Source organism: Perognathus longimembris, chromosome 28 (genome assembly GCF_023159225.1).
Source record: "Perognathus longimembris pacificus isolate PPM17 chromosome 28, ASM2315922v1, whole genome shotgun sequence".
Taxonomy (NCBI): domain Eukaryota; kingdom Metazoa; phylum Chordata; class Mammalia; order Rodentia; family Heteromyidae; genus Perognathus; species Perognathus longimembris.
The window spans coordinates 97,762,275-97,786,854 of NC_063188.1; the positions used below are offsets into that span (position 1 = coordinate 97,762,275).

Consider the following 24,580-nt stretch of genomic DNA (forward strand, 5'->3'; position numbering starts at 1 on the left):
TTTTTGGTAAATGTACTGGATAATTGTGTGTGTGTATATATATATATTTTTTTTTTGCCGTGTGTGTGTGTGTGTGTGTGTGTGTGTGTGTGTGTGTGTGTGTGTGTGTGTGTGTGTGTGTGTGTGTGTCGGTTGTGGGGCTTGAATTCCAGGCCTGGGCGCTGTTCCTGAGCTCTTCAGCTCAAGACTAGCACTCTACCACTTAAGCCACAGCACCACTTCCAGTCTTCTGGTGCTTAACTGTGGAGATAAGAGTCTCAAGGACTTTCCTGCCCAGGCTGGCCTTGAACCTGAGTAGCTGGGATTACAGGTTTGAACCACAGACACCCGGCTTGAATATATTTTTTTAAGTTTATTGGCCACCCTGGATCCCACTGACGACACATATTCCAGATTCCAAATACTTTTAGGATATAATTGTTTAATTTTATTTAATAGTTCAGAACTCTTTATTGGGGGGAGGGAACTATTTTATTCAATATCCTTGTTTATTCTCCCTCTGCCAGATCATCTCATAAGCATCAATCTTTCAGAGTAGCTTCTTATCTAATCTCTCTGACATGGTCAATACACAAGTTTCCTTTCCCAGGTGGCTCACCCACCATCAGCTCTAAGTGCAGGCTGGGTCCTTGCAGTCACTATGGTCTCCTCAGAGCGCCCATTCACACACCTGGTCTACTAGCACAAGGTACATAGCCCAGTGGACAATCTTCAACAGGAGTATCAGGAATGTAGCTGTCCTTTATGATTCTGTATAAGACTCATTTAGCATGAGTACAGAATTCTATTTTGCTTTTTTTGGTGGCACCAGAGATCAAACCCAAGGCTTTGTGCATGCTAGGCAAATGCTGTACCACTAAGTCACATACCCTATAAGTACAATATTGACATGAGGAACTTTTTGATATGCTCACTGGTACTTCAACCTGTTTGCAGGGTTATCAGTTGTTTATACAGATACTAAAATATTTGAAGGGAAAGGTGCCAAAAAGATGACAGTCAATAGATCAGGAGCTGAAAGCTGACAATTTATCAGGTGAATCTAGCTGAATGCTTTGTGTTTTGGAAGTTTTTGAAATGGAACATTTTTGGGGAAGACACCATGTGTGCTGAGCTAGCCATTAACTTCCAAAGCTCAGAGAGTTTGTTTTTCAGTAAGAACACTATGACATCAATGTGGAGGATAAATCAAAGAGAATATGGATGCTTATCCACTACGTGGCCTAGTAGGAGTATAATGCTAGCCATATATGCTGGTCTCCACTTTCTAGAACCAATATATAATAATCCTAAAACAAAATAGGTAAAGTAAGATGTAACATTTCACTTAGTCCAATACACCTAAACTATTAGCCTTGCCAGGTGTGGTGGCTTATACTTGTAATCCCCGCACTCAGGAGGCTGAGGTGGGAGGATCCTGAATTCAAGGCCAGCTTGAGCAATGTAAAGGCCTTGTCATAAACAAACAAAACTATCATTTCAAGTATATTATAAATACACAAATATTAATGAAGCATATTGGACATAATATATTCCTTTATTTGCTTATTCATTGAGACAAGGTCTTACTTTGCTGTCCAGGATGGTCTAGAATTCTCTATGTAGCCTGGGCTGGCTCATGTGGCTATGGCAATGGACAGAGTATGTTTAGAAAGATCAAGGAGTTAGTAAGATTTGTTTGGTAGTCCTGTTGAGAGCACTGCCTTAGCTATGGCAGTGGCAAGTAAAAAGGGGATGAAGGAAGGATCATTAGGAAGGCCTCGAGGTAGAATCAGCTTTCAAATCCCAGAGACAGACTGGATATGAAGAGAAGGAAAGGACTGTCAGACCATTTTCTAGCACTGAGCAGGGAAGGGAGGGCAGAAGCAACAGCTGGTCAGGAAAGTAGAATAGAATGACGTCAGTTTGGGACACATGGGTTTTCAGACATGTTTGTGGGTCATCTAAGTGAAACACACGGGAGAACATTAAGTAGTGAAGTCTGAATGTCAACGTGAAAGAAGACTGAACTGCTGAAGCTGGATTTGAAGTCGGTGGTATATGTATCTCAGAAGAGATCATCCATGGAGAATGGAGTTAGATGAGAACAGAGGGAAAACTGGAGACTATAATGTTCTCGGGACACTGCTTGTCAGGAAAACAACTGCTAGCGCTTCACTACATTTCCTGCTGGCCTCTTCCTAAACTGACATGTATGAAGGTGTGTGTGTGTGTGTGTGTGTGTGTGTGTGTGTGTGTGTGTGTGTGTGTGTGTGTGTGTGTGTGTGTCTATAAGTGAAAGTGCACTGACTGTTCAGACCCAGTTTTTTTTTTTTTTTTTGCCAGTCCTGGGGCTTGGACTCAGGGCCTGAGCACTGTCCCTGGCTTCTTCTTGCTCAAGGCTAGCACTCTGCCACTTGAGCCACAGCGCCACTTCTGGCCGTTTTCTGTATATGTGGTGCTGGGGAATCGAACCTAGGGCCCCGTGTATAGGAGGCAAGTACTCTTGCCACTAGGCCATATCCCCAGCCCCCAGACCCAGTTTTTGATTGTTAATTGAAGAGAGTGTCACGGGGACTTTTCTGCAAGGGCTGAACTTTGATCCTTAGATCTCAGCCTCCGGAGTAGCTAGGATTACAGGCATGAGCTATTGGCTCCTGGCTTTTCTTTTTCTTTTAATTTTTTAATTGTTATTGTAAAAGTAATGTACAGAGGGGTTACAGTTATGTTAAGCCAGAAACCTGTTTTTGTTACTCCACATATACTGTAGCATTTCCCTGTGCTACATAATACATGTTCTGTAAAAGCAAGTTGTAATGCTTTTATAATACTCTATGATACAGAGGAAGCACAAATTTTCAAACGATAATAATAGGGATTAATGTCTCACCACCAATTGTGGTCTTCACGTTTATTTCTGTAAGAGGAAATCATTTTAAGAATAGGAAACAAATGGGGCAGAGATCAATAGTAAAAGATGGACTGGCAAGATTCCACTAGGTGAGCTTGGTAACTAGGAAGTCACGGGATTCCGTGTGAGCAATAGAGCTGCTGGGTGAACTAAAAGCCAGAGAAGTGAAGAACACATGCCCAGCTTTCCCCTGAGAGCCTTAGATATCAGAAAGAAGTGGGGTAGGGAATATAAGATTCAAGTAAAGTTTTCTATTTCATTTAGGTTTAAAATCATAGGCTGAATGTCTCCGGAGCAATCTCCATGAAATCCTTCCTAAGTAACTTGGGTAGAAGGGCCTGTGCCCAGAAGGGAAACTGCTGGGTCCTATGTTTGTACACCTTCAACTTGACCACATATTGCCACATTTTCTACACCAAATTTTGCCCATCAGTCAAGATTATATCCTCATTCAGTATTCCCCATTGAGCCAATGTTTCAACTAGATAATTTCATAGGAACATCCATATTTCTTGCTCTGCTTGAAAAATCAAAATGTCTGGCAGAACAGAGCCCATATTTTCTATATGAAACCAGCAAGTGGTCTTTGCCATGGACCCGATTAATACTATTTTTCTTTTCTCCACCCCCCCCCTTGTGAGTGTGTGTGTGGAGGGGTGTACACCAGTCCTAGGGCTTGAACTTAAGGCCCAGGCACTGTCCTTGATGTTTTTTGCTCAAGTTTAGTGCTCTAGGCCGGGTAACTAAGCAGAGATAAGAGTCTCAGACTTTTCCTGCCTAGGCTGACTTTGAATCTCAAGCCTCAGATCTCAGCCTTCCAAGTAGTTAGGATTACAGGCATAAGACACTATTTTTCTTACACCTTAGGCTCAGCCTTGCAGTGCAACACAGTGATGTCCATGAGTCCTGGGGTCTGGGAGCTATCAAAACCAACAGATAATGACCCGTATGAGGTAACAGTCCTGTTAGTCTCCCCCACCAGAATCTATTTTTTCCTTCACTGCTTTTCTTCCTTACCCACAATCCCTCAGTACTGTGAATTATACTTCACAGGTAATATTTGTTTCTCTCTTACATATTTTGGGCCTTTTCTACACATTTCCAGGCAACCAGAACTCTTGACTCCCGTGCTGTTGCTTCTGCTGCAGGCTGCTGCCCAATGCCATTTTTTCCAGCTCATTGACATTTCGAGGTAGTGTGGACTTACTGTACCAATTAGAGCACTCAGTCAAGGTCACACTTATACTTTTGTATTATTTTTCATGGTGGCTAAGTGCATATCAGGCACTCCCAATTGTATCAGTACCCAAGATGGAGAGGTCTTCTAATTGAACCTACAAGAGAACAATTGCTCAAATTCGATTCTAACATATCTCAAACTCTCTTCTGCAACCATATAAATATGGACAGAACTGGTTTAAAACAAAATGAAGGCCTAGTGCCAGTGGCTCATGCATGTAATCCTACCTATCCAGGAGCATGAGATTCAGAGGATCACAATTCAAAGCCAGTTGGGGCAGAAAAGATTCTATTTCCCAAACAACTTGCAAAAAGCTAGGCTGAAGATGTGACTCAAGTGGTATAACTCCAGCCAAACAAGAATCTGGGCAAGCTTAAGGCCCTGAGTTCAAACCCTTTTACCAGAAAACAAAAACAAAACAGAATTCGATTTCTCTCTTTCAAGATCTGTTTAACCTTTCAGTTTGCTAACATATAATAAGAACAACAAAGGAGGAGAAGCTATCGACCATAACATTGTCCAACTTTTCAGCCAGAGAACTTGGTTTTCCCCAGAACTACTTAGTGACACTAGAATTACACAGAGCACAGACTAGAATGTAGCTCTCTTAAAATGACACTTCAATTTCTACTACCCTACAGTAGTCTATAAAGTCTATGTTATCTTCCTAGGAAATCTTGAGTTACAATGTATAAAATAAATAAATAAATAAAGGACTAAGAAGCAATTCTTCCAATAGGAAAAAGAATGTAGAGTTATTTGTTCTATTTTTTTTTTCCTATTCAGGGATGTCAGTAATAAAGCTTTTCTTAAAAAAATGGTTTTAGGGCTTTCTTGTTATCGAAAGCTGGAAAATAACAATTTGGTTGATCAAAGCCAACAAAACCCCCCACAAATCTACACATCTCCAAACAACCTTAAACTGCAAGCAACAACAGATCAAAAACGAACCAGGTCTCTATCATCATAACCAAAATAAAAGGCAAATCTGTAGTCAAGCTCTCAAAGCAGCTGACTTTTCAAAAAAAATCTCACACGAGCCCTCTCTCCCCAGCACAGCACTAACTCCACATGTGACCAAGTAATGGGCACTAAGGACTGCCTCGTGCAACCTGGTTCATGGACAGAGACATTCCTGCATCATGGAACTGACTTTAAAGAGGTTTCACACCATAGAAACCGTGCAGCGGGACACATGGTTATAATTCAATTGAGGGCAGCAACTGCCTTAACTCTGCTCTGAATCTTTGGGCACCACTCCACAATGACTGCCGCAGCAAGATACATAGGAAAAAAAGTTAGTGGAAAAGTGGGGGGCGGGGGGGGGGGAGAACAAGCTCACAAAATGTCCTCGCCACAAGGGACTGAAAAAGTCATTTTAAGGCCTTTTTAGGACTTGGTACTAGGGCTTAAGTAGCGTGAGCAAATGCTATTTGTTAGATATGCTAGTAATACTCCTAGAACCCTCACAGGGGCCAACCTGCACTCTTAAGAAGAATAGCTCATTTAACCCCTGTGCTACAGGGACTTGGTACTGGCACTTTCTCGATTTAAGGATGACAGCTATTCTGTGATTTACTGTGGTCTACTGACCATTGAAGAATAAGACAATACTACCAGATGTGACAGGCTGAACTTCTTAGAGATTTGACTTTTTATGCTCATTGTATTTACTACTAGCACAAATCAGGCTGAGGAACACCTACCACAAATCAGATATCTAACACTAACAAATTATGCACCCATTACAGATGACCTTTGGAGTTGCTCAAGGTACAGTCACAATCATGCATTAAAAAAAAAACTACTGCCTTTCACTGTAATGTGTGAATGTATGAAATTAAATGAGGCTTGCAATGTAATCAGTGTGGCTGGCTGCTTTAATATATTCCATTTCAATTTCAAATCACCACAAGCCAAGAGTGACGAATCTAATTTGATCAGTTGTTCACAAAAACAGAGAAGCAAATGTGAATCTAGCAACAGTCAGATTTTAAAAGGAATTATTATCTTCTATTACCAGCAAAAGTACTTAGTGTATTTTAAAAAAAATAGTAATTAGAAACACTAATTAAAAAACCAGTGACTAAAAACACTAAAAATTCAACCGTCAAAATTCACACTCAAAAGTTCAAGACACAAAATCCAAATAAAAAGTGTGTTTTGTTTTAAGCTCGTGACATTCTTCAAATGTACCAAAAGAAAACAACAACAAAAATTATGGAACAGAAACAAATGGTTAAAAAAACAAAACATCAACAACAACAAAAACCAAAACATAACTTCCTAGTGAGCACTTAGAATCAATGTACTACCTAGTAAGAAGTTTTGTATATCACAATTCTTGATTTGTATCCACGACTATATGTTGAGATAACACAATTTACAAATTTAGTCGCTGTTATACTCTATGTTTTCAGTTCTTAGAAGCTGCTTAGCAGAGCATGCAACAAACAGCAAGCCGAGGCAGGAATAATCCAGCCCTGTCTCTGTCATGTTTTATAGTTGTGGGGTTTTCTGGAATCTCCCTGATGAACACACAAAATTTTTAGGCTTTGGCATTTTCCACCAGGCCTCTGGGCATCATTTCTAGGGAAAAATGATGAGATGTTCCTGGGAGTCGGACATTTGGTAGAAGAGTCTTCCCCAAGCTGGTTTAGTGTCACTCATGAGGCAGTACCCACAGTGATCTTTTTTATTGTGATGGTGCTGGGGGTGGAGCTCAGGGCCTTGTGCAAGCTGCGCAACTGTTCTGCTACCAAACTATGTTCACAGCCCCCAGAGTGATCTTTTATAAATTCTATAGGAGATCACACCATTCTCCTAGCCACAAGTGTCCAGAAGCTTCCCATGATAAAGTAAAAAATAAAATATCCCACTCTCTTACATAAAACCCTCCTCATAGATCTAGCTCCAGTCTGTTTCCAACTTTTGCTTCATTACTGTCCACTGCTGATATCCTCTAGCCACCCTGGTCTCCTGGCTGTGGCAAGATGTTCCAGCCTGAGGCTGGTTTTGCTTGATATAGAATGACTGGCTTCCAGACTTTTCTATGCCTGGCTTCTTGTCTTTCAAGTCTCAGCCTAAGCACTTTATGTTCTTCAAACGTTCTATCTTCATTTCTATCAACTCTTGCCTCTTTACTGTCTCCGTAGGGCTTGGTACTGTCTGAAATGATTTTTTTCTCCTTTATAGAATGTGCCACAAGGAACCAATGCCTTGACTATGCCCAGGGCAGAGTAGGCAATTGATATTTGCAAAACACAAATCACTATTTAAGGATTTCTTTTTAAAACAGGAAGTGTGACATAGAGGACGGGCAATAGGGCTTAAGACTTTGGAGTCTGCCGGTCCAAAGTTATGAGTCTATGCTAGATTTAATTTACCATCTTAGAAAATAACTCCTGAACTTGTATCACATCTGTAAAATGACGATAATAACATCTACTTAGCAGATTATTGTGAAGACAAACATGAATGTAAAAGGTTGGAGAGTTCAATTAAAATTTTTTTCAATTTATTTTTGTTTACTTATTATCGACTACTGACAAATCTATTTAAAAGATAAAAATGGCAAGTGAATAACAAAAAGATGTATGAGTTTGAAAAAAAATCAATGTTTTATCACTCTGGAAATGATATTATAAATATAAATGGATAAAAAACAAAGATATGATTTCTATAGTTTTTTTTTTTTTGGCCAGTCCTGGGCCTTGGACTCAGGGCCTGAGCACTGTCCCTGGCTTCTTCCCGCTCAAGGCTAGCACTCTGCCACTTGAGCCACAGCGCCGCTTCTGGCCGTTTTCTGTATATGTGGTGCTGGGGAATCAAACCTAGGGCCTCGTGTATCCGAAGCAGGCACTTTTGCCACTAGGCTATATCCCCAGCCCTGATTTCTATAGTTTTAAACTAAATGATTGTTGATGTCTCTAGCATTTTTAACCATAAGGGCTAATATATTTCATTTTTTGAGATTATAGATCCAAAAACAGTGGATTATTTAAAACTGCAAAGATCTAATAATTTGTATTCAGTGAAACAAAAAGTGAATGTAACAAAGGGTACTTATTAGTTATTTTTATCCTCCAGAGATACTTTAGACAGTCATGTCATGACAAAGACATCCCATAGAATGGCTTCTATCAGTGTTGAACAAAACAGTTGATGTTTTTCCTTCTGCTTTTTTCATCGGAAAAGAGACTATGGTGGCTTATTTATTGGGCAATAAACCTATTCAATGATGTTACCCTTTTAGGATAATGAAAATCTCAAAACAGGTCAAACACTTGAAGTGATAAGTACGGATTGCATCATGAAGGTGCTATGCAACCAGGCTTCTTTGTGCTCCTAATTGTGAAGCTAAATAGATTTAGGGAATTATCTGAGAAGAGAAGGGCACTAGAAAAAATGTCAAAAGGGTAGTAGCAGAGAGAAGGTTGATGAAGTAGAAGTACTAATTGAAAGAAAAATAGGGAAAACCAGCAAAGGGAGAGAAAGCAATTCTGTACCTGTAATATCAGGATGGAGTATGTAAAGCTTCCATGTTTTTACATGTCAAAATGGTCAAATCTCAGCACTTTCATATGGTTGGAGTCAACATACCCAACAAAGTAAGTGGACAGCCTATCACTAAATAATCATGCATATCAAACACTGAAAGGCAAGTGTGAACTCTGAATGGCTTTGTATTTGGATATTTTACAGAACAATGTCTAAAATGGTAACTGTCCGTTGTTAAGACTTCATTGTGGGTGAAGACATTCTTCTTTTTTTATAGACACTGACTCTCATATTTCTCTTAATGTTCAAGGGGACTGTTAACATTCCTAGTATGTGTGACGCTCTGGGTTCCACCCCCAGCACTGAAAAAAGGTCAGTGTGCAGATATAGAGAGGTAGCTTTAAAATAACAGAAAGTATAGATATCAAGGCACATAAATAAACCTCCTGTTGCAGTGACAAGGTACCAGTGACCTAGGGAGGGAAAATGAAAAGGGGAGAAATTAAGATAAAGATTTTAAAATCAAATGATACCAAATGGTTCATTTGGATAGCAATAGATATTTTGAATTACAGCATGTGGCATCCTAAAACACTGGGTACCAGAGCTACCAGTGTGCTAGAATGTGATGGTTAAGCTTGTTCTGGCACTACTTAGGATAATAAAATATCCCGAGGTGCATGTATGGGAGGCAGGGAAGTGTTTAAGAAGATGATCAGCCAGGTGCCAGCTGTAATCCTAGCTACTCAGGAAGCTGAGCTCTGAGGATCGTGGTTCCAAGCCAGCCCAGGCAGGAAAGTCCTCGTGAGACTCTTATCTCCAATTAACTACTCAAAAACTGGAAGTGGCACTGTGGCTCAAGTGGTAGAGGACTAGCCTTGAGCACAAAGAGATCCTGAGTTCAAGCCCCACAATTGACAAAAAGAAACAAAGAAAAGAAAAAACACCGAGTAAGACCATTACAGATATCATACAATGAAGGAATAAAAGAACTCTAGAGTCTTATGCTGCCTCGTACGTTAGCCACTCGCATGATTGTCAATCTATACTACTTTACAAGGCAAGCACTCTTGCCACTAGGCCATATCCCCAGCCCAATCTATACTACTTTAAACCAAATAAAATAGAAAATTCAGTTCCACAGTTGTACTAGTCAGATGAAAGTGTTCAAGAGCTGCATGTGGCTAGGGGCTCCAGCATTAGAGAGCACAGGTAGAGAATATTTCCATCACTGTAGAAAATCTGATTAGATAGTGATAGTCTAGATGAATAATCTGAAAAAGAGTTGTATCTTAGTATGTCTTGTACATCTATTCTTTTTTTTTTTGTCAGTCATGGGGCTCAAACTCAGGGCCTGGGTGCTGTCCCTAAGCGCCTTTTGCTCAAGGATAGCACTTTACCACTTTGAGCTACAGTGCCACTTCCAGTTTTCTGGTGGTTAATTGGAGATAGTAGTCTCACAGACTTTCTTGCCTTAGCTGGCTTGGAATTACCATCCTCAGATCTCAGCCTCCTGAGTAGCTAGGACTATAAGTGTGAGCCACCAAGCACCCAGTTGTTTTGTTTTGTGTTGCTTTGTTTTGTTTTGTCAGTACTGGGGCTGGATCCCAGGGCCTTAGCCACTGTTCCTTAGCTTTCTCACTCAAGGCTGGTGCTCTACCACTTCTGGTCTTTAGATGGTTAATTAGAAATAAGAGTATCACATACTTTAACTGCCTGGGATGGCATCAAACCAAGATCTTCAGATCTTAGCCTTCGGAGTAGTTAGAACTGTAGGCATGAGCCACCAGTACCTAGCTCTTTCTGTTTTTTTTTTTTTTTTTTTTTTTTTTATTTTACTTTTTGGCTCGTCATAGCACTTGAACTCTGGGCCTGGTCACTGTCCTGGAGCTTGCAGTCTACCACTTTAAGCCATAGCACCTCTTCAAGTTTTCTGGTGGTTAATTGTTTTTTTTTTTGTTTTTTTTTTTGCCAGTCCTGGGGCTTGAACTCAGGGCCTGAGCACTGCCCTGGCTTCTTTTTGCTCAAGGGTAGCACTCTACCCCTTGAGCCACAGCTCTATTTCTGGCTTTTTCTATATATGTGGTGCTGAGGAACAGAACGCAGGGTTTCATGTATACCAGGAGAGCACTTTACCACTAGGCCATATTCCCAGCCCTCTGGTGGTTAATTGGAGATACAAGTGTCACAATTTTCCTGTTTGGCCTGGCTTTGAACTGCAGTCCTCGGAGCTCAGCCTCCTAAGTAGCTAGGATTACAGACATAAGCCACCAGTGTTCAGCTCTATCTTCATTTTTAATGTTAGCTCTATACCTATTGTTCAAAACCCAAGTTCTATGGCTTCCTTTCTGTGTTTTGGTTAAAATAATAAAGAAAAAGAAACATACCTGTGCATACTTTCTAGCAAACAAATATAGCAACCATACAAGTAACAAAAATGAGTGAAGTGGGGGCTATGACAAATTGGAGAGCCCATGTTTGATGTAAACTGCATAGTCACTGCTCAAGTTATGCCCATTCAGGAATGTTAACTAATTTTCTGGAAAGGCAAAAAATTGGCTTTCTATAGGAATTCTTTATTTTTTGGCCAGTCCTGGGCCTTGAACTCAGGGCCTGAGCACTGTCCCTGGCTTCTTTTTGCTCAAGGCTAGCACTCTGCCACTTGAGCCACAGCACCACTTCTGGCTATTTTCTATATATGTGGTGCTGGGGAATTGAACCCAGGACTTCATGTATACGAGGCAAGCACTTTTGTCAGTAGGTCATATTCCCAGCCCCAGGAATTCTTCATTTATAGTATTTAATTTAAAAATTTAAGTATTCGCCAAGAAAACAAAAAAGTATCATATATGACTATGGATTCTACTATGCAATCTGTTGTATCTAAGACTCCATGGCAGGCAGCTGTATTTCCTTGTCCTTGGACCCAATCTTAGGACACTCTTACAAATAATTTCCCACAATTTACTCCTTCCTGGACCTCTATGGTGAAACAGAGAAAAGTTCAATGTTAATTGTTAAAATATAACTGAAAAGAGAAAAATAGACAAGAAAAGGAAAGTTATATTATTGCATGGTCTTATGCCTAAATTTTACTGTAATTAAAAAAAATTCCCATGAACCCACAGAACTACGCCTACTTAATCTTTGATAAAGGAGCTAAAACTATAGTCTGGAAGAAAGATAGCCTCTTTAATAAGTGGTGCTGGCAAACTGGCTCAACACATGCAACAAACTAAAACTAGATCCTTATATATCACCCTGCACCAAAATCAATTCCAAATGGATTAAAGACCTCGAAATCAAAACAGACACCCTGAAAACACTAAAGGAAGGAGTAGGAGAAACACTTGGGCTCCTTGGCGCAGGACGGAACTTCCTTAACAATGACCCAGAAAGGATACAAATCAAAGAAAGGTTGGACAAATGGGACTGCATCAGATTGCAGAGCTTGTGCACGGCAAAGGACATAGCTCGCAGACAAAGCCCACAGACTGGGAGAAGATCTTTACCGGACATTCAACAGACAAAGGCCTCATATCTAAAATATATGCAGAACTAAAAAAATTACCTTCTTCCAAAACAAAACCGCAAAGAATCAATAGCCCCCTCATCAAGTGGGCTAAAGACTTACAAAGAGGGGCTGGGGATATGGCCTAGTGGCAAGAGTGCCTGCCTCATATATATGAGGCCGTGGTTTGATTCCCCAGCACCACATATACAGAAAATGGCCAGAAGTGGCGCTGTGGCTCAAGTGGCAGAGTGCTAGCCTTGAGCGGGAAGAAGCCAGGGACAGTGCTCAGGCCCAGAGTCCAAGCCCCAGGACTGGCCAAAAAACAAAAAACAACAACAACAAAAAAACACTTACAAAGAGACTTCTCTGATGAGGAAATGAGAATGGCCAAGAAACATATGAAAAAATGCTCTACATCACTGGCCATAAAAGAAATGCAAATCAAAACATTGAGATTCCATCTCACTCCAGTAAGAATGTCCTATATCAAGAAAACTAACAATAACAATTGTTGGAGGGGATGTGGCCAAAAGGGAACCCTACTTCATTGTTGGTGGGAATGTGAACTGGTTCAGCCACTCTGGCAAGCAGTATGGAGATTCCTCAGAAGGCTAAATATAGAACTCCCCTATGACCCAGCAGCCCCACTTTTGGGTATCTATCCAAAAGACCACAAACAAAATCACAGTAATGCCACCAGCACAACAATGTTCATCGCAGCACAATTTGTCATAGCGAGAATCTGGAACCAACCCAGATGCCCCTCAGTAGACGAATGGATCAGGAAAATGTGGTACATATACACAATGGAATTTTATGCCTCTATCAGAAAGAATGACATTGTCCCATGTGTAAGGAATTGGAAGGACTTGGAAAAAATTATACTAAGTGAAGTGAGCCAGACCCAAAGAAACACGGACTCTATGGTCTCCCTTATTGGGAATAATTAGTACAGGTTTAGGCAAGTCATAGCAGAGCATCACAAGGCCCAATCACAAGACCCTTATGAACACATAAGATGATGCTAAGTGAAACGAACTCCATGTTATGGAAACAATTGTTATATCACAGTTGTAACTACTTTCAACGTCCCATGTGTATCTGTAGCTTCTATTATTGATGTTCTTTGTATCACCTTCCTGTGGTTGTACCTACACTATCTCATCTGAGTATATTGGAAACTGTGTATACTGGTATTGGAAGTAGGAAATTGAAAGGGAATACCAAATTTGAGAGCCACAGGGTAAAAAAAGACAAACAACCACAGAAGCAATACTTGCAAAACTGTTTGGTGTAAGTGAACTGAACACCTCCGGGGGGGAAGGGAAAGGGGGAGGAGGGAGGGGGTATGAGGGACAAGATAACAAACAGTACAAGAAATGTATCCAATGCCTAACGTATGAAACTGTAAACCTCTCTGTACATCAGTTTGATAATAAAAATTTGAAAAAAAATTCCCCATTACTACTCCATTGAAGATTTGCCAGAAACCAGGGGAAGATCGACAGTATTTTCTATAAAAGCTAAAAGTCTCTACTGGTGAATGAGTTGAGAAATTAAAAAAAAAAATGGAAAAGCTTACTGTCAGAAAGTAAAGCAAACCTTTTAATTCCCCCAGTAATTTCAATGCTGTGTTCTCAGGAACCCATTAAATTTAAAAGGTTTCCGTACTGCATATGGAAGCAAACACATTTTTTTTTAAAATTTCAAACATACTTAACTGTATTTTATTTTTATCATATACCTACACCCCAAGGAACTAACAACTGTGGCCTTTTTATTCAGTTGATAATTCAGATATTATTTCTAATACAAATATATGGTTTATCACGCTTATTTATCACTAACTTGGTACACTTCATAATCATATTACAACCCCACTGTGTAGTGAATACCACTTACAGTTCAAACTACTCAAGATAAGCGTTGTTACTTTCAAGAGAAGATTGGCAGTAATTAAAGGTCTTATTTAGTAGTTGTTGGTAACCACATTTTTAAGGAGAAAAAAAAACAATAGAACGCAGTATGGATATATTTAATTTGGTAATTATATTTTATTAATGAGATCTATTTTAGACATATACTTTAATAGGTTAAAATAAAGATGTGCTAAACTGTTAGCAATGCCGTGAAACAGATGAGATGGAAGTGTTTTGTAATTTCATCAATGGGAAAACTGAAACATCTGTGACATACATGGCATTAAAATGAAATCATACCAAGACACTAATAATAATAATAACAACAACAATAGTACTTTGCACTTACAGACCTCCTTTCAGAAGAATTTCAGAGTGCTTTTTAAACACATGTTATTTCCCCTCCCTTTTTTTGAACGAATAAGACAATGAAATCAAAGAATAATAATGGTTTGCCCATGCCATTGTAAGTGAGTCAGAGGCAAACCAGGAATAGATTTTCTAAGTTGCTCCGTCTCCTGCAATTACATTGTGTAATGATTACTCAGTGAGAGTTTATCTTGCAGGTTACACCCAAGACATAGGTACCAGATTTCTTGTGGGATTACTATTTTCTCCCTTAGCCCAGCCTATTAATAGTATTATTTGCAAACCTACCTGTCATCAATATGTGTATCTGCCTGCTGTTGTGTGATGGGAAGATGAGAGAAGCCCAGTTTGCAGGGGCTGGGAATATGGCCTAGTGGCAAGAGTGCTTGCCTCGTATACATGAAGCCCTGGGTTCGATTCCTCAGCACCACATATATAGAAAACGGCCAGAAGTAGGGCTGTGGCTCAAGTGGTAGAGTGCTAGCCTTGAGCAAAAAGAAGCCAGGGCCAGTGCTCAGGCCCTGAGTTCAAGCCCCAGGACTGGTAAAAAAAAAAAAAAAAAAAAAAAGACCAGTTTGCAGGCTTCTCAGCAGTCCTTACCTTTCCACCTTCAGGAGCATTCTCTGAAGCTATCTGTAGACATTTTAAGACATGATAAACGCTAGCAAACCAAATCACATATTTGGAATGCTGGGAGAAATTCAAAGACAGCAAGGCCATTAGAGAACTAGAACTATATATTACTAGAAAACCCAGCAGGCAAACGGCTAGCTTTTACTATATATACATGGGTTCTGGAGGAGGGTGGGTGGTCCTGGGAATGGACATTTCATATTTCTTTTACTTTTAATATAGCAGGGAATCTGTTTGATTTATAGCACTTAAAGGTTTGACCATAGAACTAGTTAGACAGAAGAGATGCAATGGCAATGCAAGATATCATAGCTGCATTCTGGTAGGAACTGTCAGCATGTATTCAAATTAAGGCCACATGGAGTGAAGAGATGACATGGGCTAAAAGTTCAGTATCTCTGAACACACGTACAGGTGGATGGCACAATGTAAAATGGCAGAGAAGAGAATGATCCAGAAAACGATATTATAGATGTTAGTTGAACATGTCATTTATCCAACCTGCCATCAAAACTGTTTTCAAAAGGTTGGTGACTGGATCAAGGTTGGTAATCCACACAAGCCAAAGCCTGCTCAGGGACTGGTGAGAGGTCTAACCTGCAGGCATGAAGGAGGTACAGCTTAATCCTCCAATGCAAAAGGAGAGGAGAACGATCTGAGACTATTTTCTAGGTCCAGAATCACAAAACTGCTAAGTGGAAACAGCCAAAGTTGTTTCTTCCTCCTGGACATCCCAGCTAAGCTCAAGACATGATCCCAGACACCAGGCCTTCTAAAGCCTCTACTACTACCATTCTATTCCAGGCCACCCATGGGATGGGCAACATTATGAAGCCTGCAGAAGGCCACTCATCCCACTCTCTAGCTTGTTGGGCCACAATATACATTGAGAACAGGAGGTAGGAAAAGTCCCACGACTCACATTGCAGAGGCTCCTAATTGCCATGGTTAAATTAGCCTACACTTAATATCTTCCCAGCCTCCAATCTCCTCAAGGATCCCCGACTTTCTCCGACAGCCCTTTTCTACTTTCATGATGTAAGTTAATGGGGGAAAATAACATGTGCTTTACAGCCAATTTTGTTGAAATGCATTTATTTCATCTTCAGTTTGCTCATTACTAGAACAGTTTCTTGCTTATTTTTCCCATAGCCTGTTTTTTTTTCCTTTGCTTTATCTCTGATGCTATATTAGCTCATATAGTACCATAAATGCTTCCTTTATCTAGGAAATAATTCTTGTGTTTGACTTCATTTTCCTTTCTACTGTCTATTTAAATTGTTATCTAGATGCCACCCAGTCTTCTTTTTTCTATATCAAAGTCAGACTTAATGCATATTTGACAAGAAGCAATATTAAAGTTTGAAGAGTTTCACTAACTCAGAGACTCTCAACACCGTAGGTGTGCACTGGAATCACCCGTGGAGCTTTTTAAAAACAGGGATGCCCATGCACAGTCATTTCAAAAAAGCATAAAAGATATGCACCCTAGTCAAGAGGTATTCTGCTAAAAGGTCCATGTATCTTTGGTACTTGGAACATAGTTTGGCTAACTTTCTGCCAAGTAGTCTTTCCTTTCCCTAGAAAAGAGCCAAGTTTTGTCACTGATCGTTTAGTACCAGTGGAAAATAGGACAAAGAGATATATCCAGACGAACATGAAAAGAAGACTGTTTCATTTTCTTCCATTAAATACAGATGATTGGTAATTCATCTTACTTTTTCATGTATTCCTGACATAAAGGCTATCCTGATAAATTAGAAAACAGAAACATAGTCATCAAAATAGACCTTTAAGCACCTTGAGAGTAAGAATCATGCCTCTTTCACAATGTAACCATTCAGTAACTATGAGTGGAACATTCATTACCTGTCTAGTATTGTGATGGATGTTGGTGATACAAATCTAACCAAAACATGGTCAAGAAGAACTGTAAAAATCAATTTAATTATAGTAAGTATAATATGAAGTAACATCATAGTGTTATTCTCAAGTAAAAATCAGCTGATATTTATGCATGGTTAGTATGTGCCAGGCACTATTCTAGATATTTTACATATCATTCCTTGTAGTACTCTGGGCATTTTACAAACTGCTAGCTTCTATAGCAATTTGTTTAATTTAGAACCTATGAGTTAGATACTACTCTACATTCCCAAGCTAGGAACAAACTTTAGTTTTCCATCCCTTGCTTTGGTTCCAATTACCCTACACTGCCAATAAGAAGGTCACCTTCCTTGGGGCTCAACAAAGGTTAGTAGAAGGGAGGAAGAGACCGTTTACTCATATAGTGTGCCTAAAGCTTCTCTTTCCTAAAACTCCTGAAAACTATAGGCTAGCTCTCTTGGATGTTTGTATGATTCCTTAAAACTTAGGCAAAAGATACATGCTATCTTCCCCCCCTCCTTCAGTAACAGGATCAGAGTGAGGCTTCCACCACTAACCCTTAAATTCTTCCCTTCACTCTAGTGCTTATGAGCTTACACTACTTCAGAGCCAAAATACGAATGACATTTTTGAGGACATTGCTTCCAAGAATTTCCCACATGCCCTAGTAAGTTCACAGTGACACTCTGCTGTGGTGAAAAAGGCATTTCCTTAGAATAAGGTGAGAAAGAAAGGCAAATCTATAAGGGATGACATTGCAGGTTGAAAGAAGGAAAAAAAGTTTCCTGATTCAGAGCTAAAGGCTGCTGCCAACAGCTTGTTTTGTTCCCAAAGATCAGCACACAAAAGTTCCACATAGCTGGAGGGAAAAGATTTGGATGCTAAGTTAGTCTGGGGAGGGGAGGGGAGAGGCAGGGGCATGATTCCCATCATTCCTTTGGGAACAGTACAAAAATAACAAAACCCCTGTAAAAGAGATGAGCAAGTGGGCTGTGAAAGGAATGACCCCTCACATATAGGGAAAGCAATTTGCATCTACAGATCTCATTGGTATAAACGACCCCCTTCAAAGAGTGAAAACCTCAATGGAAAGCCACTATATACCCATGAAAAGCTTTGCCAGCTATTTGTTGAGCTGTATACAGACTAACAAACAGGAGTGGTTAACCTGGCGCACCATGCACTATAGAGATATTTTTTTTAAGTAGGCTTAGTCAGCTAATCTTGTTGAGATTTCTCTCATACTACTGATTTCTCATTCTCAAAATAAATTAAGAGGCTTCATTCAGAATTCCCTGTGGTCTACCAGCTTGAGTTTGTTGGGTGTCTTTGATTGTCTCTTGTCTTTAGATTCCCTGCTTGTCTCTTTAGATTTTGCTGTGCCCTTTGGTATTTCCCGTTAGTCCATGTCTGGAATAGCTAATTACATGGTAGCATAATTCCTGCCCGTACAACAAGGAAAAGCAGAACCTTGCTAATTCACGCCAATGACTGAAAGACTCCTGTGCAAGTTACCGAATTATGCAAATGAGCAATAAGTGAAGAAAGATGATTCAAAATTGTATTTCATTCATTTATTTTGACAAGTGTAGTTTAGTCTTAATTATTTCAAAAATTTCTTTGTAGCATACTAATAAATTTACCATGGCACATTTGTTAAAAGGGATAAAGCCTTTACTAACAGAGACCAGAGTGCTCTCTGCTGAATAATTTCCTGACGACTGACTCAGGTTAGATTCTCTTTTATCTTGGATTTTATTTACTCTTCAGCACTGACTTTTTATTGGTGAGATAATACATTTCAATAAAACAGGAATTATTTCATTAGTAAATGCCAACTTCATAAAAAGGCTCTGATTGTACTTTCATTAATCTTAATTAAAAAGACTAAAATTAACCATTCTACAGTCATACATAATGCTAACAGGACTTTACTTTTATCTAGTACATGAAACCAGTAAAAGGGGCTGGGAATATGGCCTAGTGGTAGAGTACTCACCTCACATACATGAAGCCCTGGGTTCGATTCCTCAGTACCACATATATAGGAAAAGCCAGAAGGGGCGCTGTGGCTCAAGTGGCAGAGTGCTAGCCTTGAGCGGGAAGAAGCCAGGGACAGTGCTCAGGCCCTGAGTCCAAGGCCCAGGACTGGCAAAAAAAACCCCAAACAAATGAAACCAGTAAAAGGCTTTCATTCATCTCTTTTATTTTTAAAATTTTTGACAGAGGAATGTTGCTGTCCAGGCTGGCCCTGAACTTGCCACCCTCCTGCCACAGCCTCCAGGGAGTGCTGGGATTATGATGGGTTCCACCATGCCCAGCCATTCATCTCTTTTAATTCCTATTTTGTTTTGTTTTGTCTTACCACACTTCTTTTACAGTTAAAGACATCTGCTTTAAGATAAGTGGATATATCACAGTATGCAACATTTTTATGTCAAAATACTTACATTATTATATTCTGAGTTAAATTATTTAAGATAGGAAAACATTTTGATACACTTTTGACACATGTATCTTGAAGGATGTATCAATTTCTTTCAAAATACCACCACTGATTATCGTGGGGAGTTAAGAGATTGCCCTTCAAGGGTACAGTCCTAGGCTTATACTTACACACAGACTAGCATCTTTAAGAAGCACTTTTAGACTAAACATTTACTTCAAACTCGTCAAATATTTCTTAAATGATGGTTATTTGATTTATAAGAATTACATAAGCAATGGAGTGCTTATGTAAGGAAGAGAACTTAGTCTCCAAGTACATGACTTGGTCTCAAACTACATACCCACATCTGTGCTTATTAAAATCTCTCCCAGTCTTCAAGATCCAACTGAGATTCCGTCTCCACCTAGAAACCTATGCATAAGCTCAGATCCCAGGGCACTTCATTCCTTTTGGCTAGTCATTTGCCTTCAGGCTAAAGTTTGCTTACTACATTAGGATCAGGGTAGATTGGCATACAACAAAGAACACTGTGCGTTTTACATTCAAGCTCTGCTACCTTTGGAAGGTCATTTCATCCCTCTGTTGTTGTTGTTTAAATACTAAAAATGTTAGCTATCTGTATCCAATGGTAATGGGTTGGGAAAAGTAAAAAAAAAAAAAAAAAGGATGTTTGATTTTTGGCTTTCTAACGAATTACACTATTTGACTTTTCCCTTGAATGACCTTCCAAAGGTAGCAGAGCTTGAATGTAAAAAGCACAGTGTTCTTTGTAGTATGCCAGTACTACATTTCAGTTAATATATTGCATACACTTGCATACCACCCAACATTTTTACTTATGAGTTTGTAAGTTAAATCAAACCTCCATATAAGAGGAAAAACATGAATCCTCTGTCTCTCTAGGCCTGACTTACTTCATTTAGCATAATTTTTTCCAAGTCTTTCCATTGGATGAATAAAATTCCAGTGTGTGTGTGTATACTCAAAAGGTGTAGACAACAAGAGGAGAAGAGGAGAGAGAGAATGTAGACAAGAATCCAATGTATTTTCTACAGAATTAAGAAGAGCGAGAGAAGGGATGGGTAGAGGAGGGATAGGTGAAAATGGTGATCAAGATATATTGCATTCATAAACTGCTTTGTTAAATGGCAACTCATTTGCAAGTACTTAAAGATAATAATAAAAATGAAAGAAATAACGGATTAAGATTCTCTATAAAAAGTGAAGTTTCAGGGCTGGGAATATGGCCTAGTGGTAGAGTGCTTGCCTCATATACACGAAGCCCTGGGTTTGATTCCTCCGCACCACATCTATAGAAAAAGCCAGAAGTGGCGCTGTGGCTCAAGTGGTAGAGTGCTAGCCTTGAGCAAAAAGAAGCCAGGGCCAGTGCTCAGGCCCTGAGTTCAAGCTCCAGGACTGGCACTCTGGTGAAAGCTTGGCTACATGTGCCATTGTGTTTGGTCCCCAGCACTGGAGTAGGGGGGAGGTACAGTCTTGTAAAGTTAACATGTAGAAGTGAATGCTTGGATAAGGAAGGGAATAGAAATATTATCACCCCTAGAAACAGAAACCAGGTATTGTTTATACTTGTGTCCTTTATATATCACAAGAGGAAGAAACTCAACAAATACCAACTTTGTGAATTGAATAGAACTATAGGGCAAGGAGAGGAAACAAAAGAGAAAGACTTACATAAAGACTTGTTTTGTGGTTCTAGTTGTGAGTTTGGTTTTACAATATTTTTTAAATGAGAAAAGCACATTAATGTCCAAATTAGCCAGCAAACCTCTTTTTTTTTAAGCACAGCTAAACATCAAGGTCCAAGAGATAGTACTAAGGTTCACAGAGTTCACAGATTAAGGAAAGAAAGATTAAAGATTTCTCAGGGCCCTTACCTAGAGAAAATTCAATCAATGTAATTCTATCTGGTTCCCATCCTGTGGGCCAGAGGGTAAAAGAATACAGATGAAATGAAGTAAATTCATGATGACTACAGGAAGGGCTAGTTTAAGTCAGTTGGTGATGGTGGCTCATGCCTGTAATCCTAGTTATTCAGGAAGCTGAGATGAGAAACCTGGTTTAAAAGCAGCCCAGGCAGCAAAGTCCATGAGACTCTTATCTCCAATTAACCACCAAAAACCCAGAAGTGGAACTATGGCTTAAGTAGTAGAGCACTAGTAGCCCTGAGCAAAAAAGCTCAGGGACAGCACCCTGGCACTGAGTTCAAACCCCAGCACCAACACACACACAGATACACACACACAGACACACACAGACACACACGAATAAGCTGGCTTTTCTTTGTATATGAAGGGTAGCTTTAAAGATATGATAGTACAACATAAAATATGAGAATGAACTAATGATATGAAAATAATTATCAGATCTGAAGTATAACTAATGGGAGATACAATGAGGCAATTATAGATCACAAAATTATGGCTGATTCCTTTTTATAATTATAAAAAATCAAGATTTATACAGGATGACGAAAGCATATGCTAATGTAAAGAAAAGGCAAGAACTGAAAGCAAAATAAAACAAAATGTCAGTTTAATTATGTAACTTTCAAAATTAAGCCTGCATTAGTTGGTAATAATAAAGGAAATATTAACCACAAAAAAGAAAACAAAATATTAAGAGGATATGTAAGAGGCAATGCTGTAAATATGAAACCATGAGCAGAAATGTTACCAATGTACAGTTAAGGCAAGTAAGAAATGATTAAGACATTAAATTTTAGGCCCATGTTTAAAGATAAAAAGAACATGCTGTTTAAAATAATACTCACCTAGCTACTTAAAAGAAAAATACTGTACCAGAGACAGACTAAATTTGATTAAATCTCAAACATTTGAGACCACGAAACAATTCTGAATGACTATAATTCCTCTAATTTGCTTGAAGCAAGTGGGACTGCTGTTTATAAATTGCTTAAGAACTCTGTGTGTGTGTGTGTGTGTGTGTGTGTGTGTGTGTGTGTGCACGCACACGCACCAGGTCTGGGGCTTGACCTCAGAACCTCAATGCTGTCCCTGAGCTTTTCTGCTTAAGACTAGCACTCCACCACTAGTGCTCCTTTTCTGGCTTTTTGGTGGTTAATTGGAATAAGAGTCTCATGGGCTTACTTGTCTGAGCTAGCTTCAAATTGTGATCCTCAGATCGCAGCTTCCTAATGATTTAGGGTTACAGGTAGGAGCCACTGGCACTTGGCTGTTTAAGAACTTACCCTTTTTCCCCCAGAGCTGAGGACTGAACTCATGGCCTTGTACTCGCCAGTCAATTTCTCTTCCACTGGGCTAAATCCCCAACCACTGTTTAAGAACTTAAAAAAAATCCTATTTTTTAGAAATTTTAGCTAGTACAAAAAATCACAAAGTCAACAATTTATATAAAACATTTTATAAGCATGTCTTTTTAAAAAGCTTTAAAAGAAAAATGTAATATCACCTGTTTCTAAGACCATAGAACTTATTTATGTTCCGTTTATGTGGCACCAAGGAATCAAACCCAGGGCCTCATGCATGCTAGACAAGCACTCTACCACTAAGCCAAATTCCTTCCCTGACTATAGCACATAAATAATATTTAAAGATGGTTTTTGTAGTCCCCCCCCACCCCGAGCTGAGAACCCAACTCAGGGCCTTGCATTTGCCAGAGAAAGCACTCTTCCACCAAGATAAATCCCCAACCGCTAAAGATGATTTTAAATAAATAACTATGATTCGTTTTAAGTGGTTGTTTCAATACATTTCAAACATTAGAGGAAAGAAAATACAATGTAGCTATATCCAACCCTAAGTGCTTTATTTAGCTATGCTATAGTAGACTACATATAATATATAAATAATATAATACATAAATGTTACACAAATATCAATCATCTAATATTCATTTCTATACCTTCTTTACCCAAAGGCCAAGAAATGATGAATACTCATTCCTGAAACTTATAGAACATTCTGTCACAATAAAGGATCTACTCTCTGCCATGAATATTACAAAGCCCTTTCTTCCTAATTAATGTGCAATTAATTCAACCAACCTCCAATTAATCTTCTACAACACTACCCCACTTAGACAATAAAGCAGCCTCTAAACTGAGTTTTAAACCTAGGCTAAAATAGACTCTTACAGACCAAAAATGGTTCTGGGATTTCTCTTTGTAGTGTAATTTAGATGTCATATCTAATTTGCTGTCATGACTATTGTTTCACTGTGCAATTTGTATGTCGTTTTGAATGGTAAAGGCATCATAGCTTTATTGAATTAAACCTTCTGTCTTTATTTAGGGTCTGATGTTACATGTTTGTGCATTTATGTTTATGTCTCAAAAGCTGCTTGACATCAAGTCAAGTAGAAAAAGAACATGCTCTTTTGATAGGTTTGCTTAAAATGCAGTAAATATAAACAGAAATTGGGAAAATCCTCTCCAAACGAAAGAAGCAGAATTACTATTATTATTGCCCTACCTAAATGTGCTATCTTATTATAAAATTATAGAATGCCTGGCTCTTCTTTAACCTAAAAGCCTTGTTGATTTGATTCTACTAATCCATTTTTCCTAAGAAATGCCTTTTTCAGTTTTTGTGAAATTTATCTTAAACACAAGGTATTCTTATACATTTCTCAAAGAAATCAGAACATTCTTTGACTTCGGCTCATAAAAGGACAAAGGCTATCTTACCTATACCATAAGACTCAGTTTAGTGTTGGTCTGTTTACAGTTGTCTTTCTGGTCCTGGTCTATGAGTTCAAGTTCAAATGTTGGTTAATAAGACTAACCATGGGGGAAAGCCTTCCACTAGACCACTGGAATAGCCTTTTAAGTAATTTTTAGTGCATGAAATTTCATAAAGTTTTTACTAGATAATTACACTTCCTGATTTTGTAATTAGTGGAAGTACATGCAATTACATAATAATTATGATAGTAATTACGTAATTAAGATGTATAATTATGTAGTAAAAAACATCATGGAAATAAAACCATCTACTGTGTAAGCACAATACATTTTAAAAGTAAATTCACTAGCTCGACTGTTTAAAAATACTTTTCTTCAAAATAAAGTGATTAGCTCATATTATGATCTAACTGCTTGAAAATGGTTTAATATTTTCTCCCTCATTGGTGATAGAAGTATGTATTTTCAAAGTACATGAAAGAAAGTCTTATCAGG

General features: G+C 38.9%; 1 protein-coding gene and 1 long non-coding RNA gene across 2 annotated transcripts in view; both read right to left on the minus strand.

The window, feature by feature from the left end:
* The window catches only part of LOC125344169, a 12,106-nt gene extending 1,374 nt beyond the window's left edge, over positions 1-10,732 (minus strand). The window contains exon 1 of the long non-coding RNA XR_007209424.1: positions 10,673-10,732. This is a non-coding gene — a long non-coding RNA (uncharacterized LOC125344169). The remainder of the gene's footprint in view (positions 1-10,672) is intronic.
* Pola1 (DNA polymerase alpha 1, catalytic subunit) overlaps positions 1-24,580 on the minus strand; it is a 300,929-nt gene that overhangs the window by 38,432 nt on the left and 237,917 nt on the right. The window lies entirely within an intron of this gene.